This window comes from Carlito syrichta, unplaced genomic scaffold (assembly GCF_000164805.1).
Source record: "Carlito syrichta isolate Samal-C Ts95f unplaced genomic scaffold, Tarsius_syrichta-2.0.1 Scaffold287031, whole genome shotgun sequence".
Classification (NCBI taxonomy): domain Eukaryota; kingdom Metazoa; phylum Chordata; class Mammalia; order Primates; family Tarsiidae; genus Carlito; species Carlito syrichta.
The window spans coordinates 1,830-5,504 of NW_007231127.1; the positions used below are offsets into that span (position 1 = coordinate 1,830).

Here is a 3,675-nt window from a genome sequence, read left to right on the forward strand (position 1 = left end):
TAGCTGAAACTATAGGCATGCATCACCATGACTGGCTCATTTTAAAATTTATTGTAGAGACAAGTTCTCCTCCAGTTGCCCAGGCTGGTTTTGAACCTCTGGGCTCAGGCAAACTTCTTTCCTCCACCTCCCAAAGTGCTGTGATTAGAGGTGTGAGCCACCATGCCTAGCAGTAGTGAGTTTTGAATAGAGTTTCCGAGTTCTTTGTACTATTCTTTCAAGTTTTATAAGTTTGAAATCCTTGACCCTGAAAAGCATGTCATCTCACCCAGACTGTAGGGCATAGTGCAGCAGCCATGTACAGCCCCCCACAAACTGCCAGGGCTGAGTAGTGTCCATTCAGACTTGCTCTCCCAGTCTAGAAGGCGGGGGAGTGTACATGCCAATTCTTAGCCCCCACCCCCGGGTTCCTGCTTGCCTACTCAGCATGGTCAGTGTCTAAAGTACAACATTCCGTGCTTAGGAGATCACTTAAAGTTAACTCTTTACTCATAAGTTCCTTAATCTGTGGCTCCCTTGGAACTGTGGACACAGAACCAGTCTTGTCCTGGGTAAATAAGAACATGCATATCATTTCAGGAATCAGTGACTTTCAAGGATGTGGCTGTAAACTTCACCCAGGAGGAATGGGCTCAGCTGGACGCCCCTCAGAGGGCCCTGTACCAGGATATGATGTTGGAGAACTACCTGAACCTTCTTGCCCTTGGTAAGGCAATTCCCCTGAGGGTGGGTGTTTGTTCTCAGCCTTCCTCTACATGGTTGATCTTACAGAGGAGCCCTTAGCACCAGCCCTGGGGCCAGACATATGACATGAGAGACACTGCCTCTGCCTCAGGGCACTCATGGTCAGGGCCCTCAGTCATGCCAGAAGTCCCCAGGAGACAGTGTGATAGCTGGTGGCATGCCTGCTTAGAGTTGCTCCTGGTCCCAGGGTGGGGGTCTAGGGAGAGGGAAATGGGACCTTGGGGCCCTTGGAGCCCAGCCTGGCCTGGAGCTGTCCTCAAGCAGAAAAGGGAGCATGTCAGCAAATGAGGTTCTGCATACACTGCAGTTTAGGTACTGTGACAGAAACTTTTCACCACTGTTGGGACCAAGAGGTTTCCTGGTCCTGGGGACAGTGATGTCACATGCCTTGTCACTGTTCACAGGATATCCTGTAAGGTTGGCTGGGCCTGGAGAACTGCAGCATGCATAGCCCCTGCTTTCTCCCCACATGCAGGGCCTCCAGTTCATAAACCAGATGTGATCTTCCATCTGGAATGAGGTGAGGACTGTGGTGGGTGCAGAGGGAAGTCCCTTGGAGGGCCTTGTCCAGGTGAGCAGGCAACACAGGTGCTGGCCCCAGCCCTGGAACCCCCTCCTCACTTCCTCCTATGGCTCCTGCTTTCCTTTGGCAGTCCCAGTGCCCTGGCTCTATCTGTGCCCCCTCAGGCCCTCTGCCAGACCCTCCCATCACCCTTCAGCACGTATTGAGCACTGACTGTATACTGGAAATACAGCAGTGAACAAAACCATCCAAAATGTCTGCCTGCTGCTGGGGGTCGGGAGACAGGAATCATACCTGCATGTGTGTAGTTGACAAGGAGTGTTGCTGGGGGACGGGGATGTATATGGGATTAGGGTCAGGGCTTGCTTTCTGAACAGTGGGGTGGGGAGAGGTGAGGAGAGGACGGAGGCAACCTCAGTCAGAGTCAGAGTCAGTGAGGGTTCACTGGGCCATGGTAAAGATGCTGGTCCTCCCCATGAGAGAGGGGGCCAGGATATGTCCTGAGTAGAACATGGAATGTAGTCTCAGTTTTTCTTTTTCCAACATTTTCCCCCACGAATTTCTGAATTGCTTAATAAGTGAACCCATTCATTTCAACTAAACGTAGTGGACAATGACTGCTGAGCATGTTAGATATCTGGAAAGCTTGTGAAACATACCATTTGTAGGAAAGGCAGCCAGCAAACAGTTAAACTCAGAGCCATGGGACATACACATGTGGACTGGGAGGCGAGGAGGTACAGGTGGGGAGGCAGCCCCTCTTCACCCTCCTTTCTCTCTCACACATACCCCAGCCTTCAACCTGCAATGGCAGACACAGCCCCAACTTATGCTGCTCTCTTCATCCTCTTTGCCCAAATTACAGGTTTTTAAAAAACTTTTTTGTTTGATTAATACATGTTTATACTGAAGATAAGATAACAGAGAAGCATTGGAGTCTCGCATCACCGTCTGCCCAGAACCAACCCATTTCCTTTTGCTGCACTTCATCTCTACTGTCCTTGTATGGACAGGCATGTTTGAGGAGCCACACACACCCCGACTTCACAGCATGCACACTGCAGTCCCACCTTCTACACAGGCCATGACATGTACGATATCTCATTAGATGGACATGCCCTGTCATTTCATCTGTTGCTGCCAAAACCACTTTTTTTCTGGCCTTGGTCTCTTCTTTGTGCACCTTCCAGAGACTCACTACCCATATGGTGTCATCTTCTGAGCTTCAGCTTGTGGTGTTAACCATTATGTGGGCCTTTGCCACATGTTTGAAACTAGACTCAGAACTAAGTGGCCCTTCTTTTCCTCTTCCCATCCCTGTCCTTGTAAAAGCTTCTACTATCCACCCAGGCCTGGCTGGCTGTTGAGGTCTCGCCCTCTCTTCCCCTCTCCTGTCACCTTCTATCAACAGCAAAGGAGCACCACCAGTGACAGCTCCTAAATATTTCTCAAATGTCCCACTTCCTCTTCATTCTCACAGCCATGGTGCTAATTTGAGATTGCCATTTTTCACCCAGATTATTTAGATGGCCTCCCTAGCTGATCTCCTGCTAACCAGCTCGCTCCATCTCCTTACATGGTACCACAGTCATCTTTAAGTGACACCATTAGGCTCATGTTGCCACTTGTGTATCAGCCTTCCTTCCCCACTGTACTCTGAGTCAGGTACCTCAGGACCCAGCACCTGTCCACCTTGCCAGAGCCCCCTCTTGCCCTTCTCCCTCCACGTGGCTCATCCTGAGCTTCTGCATGTGCTGTTCCCTCTCTGCCTGGCTCTCTACCATCTTTCCACCAGGGCCATTCCACATGTGTCATCTCTCTGGATGGGCCAGGACCCCATGCAGTGCCACAGGTACAGCTTTGTTCACCACACTAGACTGCTCTCTTTGAACCTTGGGGAAGATTGAAATAAAATCTCCTGTCAGCCTAGAAAAATCTCTCTGCAGAAGTAGAAGAGAAAGAAAACCTGACTGGGTGCAGTGGCTCACGCCTATAATCCTAGCACTTTGGGAGGCCAAGGTGAGAGGATTGCCTGAGCCCATAGGTTCAAGATCAGCCTGGGCAATTGGCAAGACCTCATTTACAATAAATCAAAAAATTAGCTGGGTTTAGTAGTGTGTGCCTATAGTTCCAGCTACTTAGAAGGCTGCGGTGGAACGATCGCCTGAGCCCAGCAGGTCAAGGCTGTGGTGGCCGTAAGCTTGCCACTGCACTCTAGCCTGGGTGACAGCATGAGACTCCGACTCAAAAAAAAGCACCTTCTTATTGAAGAAGGATTTAACCAGCTATGATGCATGGTACAGGAAGAAACCTTTCCTTCACAGAGCTAGGCAACTCCAACCCCACATACAGGGCAGCTGGTTCCACCCAAAGCAAAATGCAACATCTTGTATCTTATTGATAAGCAG

At 50.1% G+C, this 3,675-nt stretch overlaps 1 pseudogene; it reads left to right on the forward strand.

The window, feature by feature from the left end:
• Window positions 1–579: 579 nt before the first annotated feature.
• The window catches only part of LOC103254610, a 5,765-nt pseudogene continuing 2,669 nt past the window's right edge, over window positions 580–3,675 (forward strand).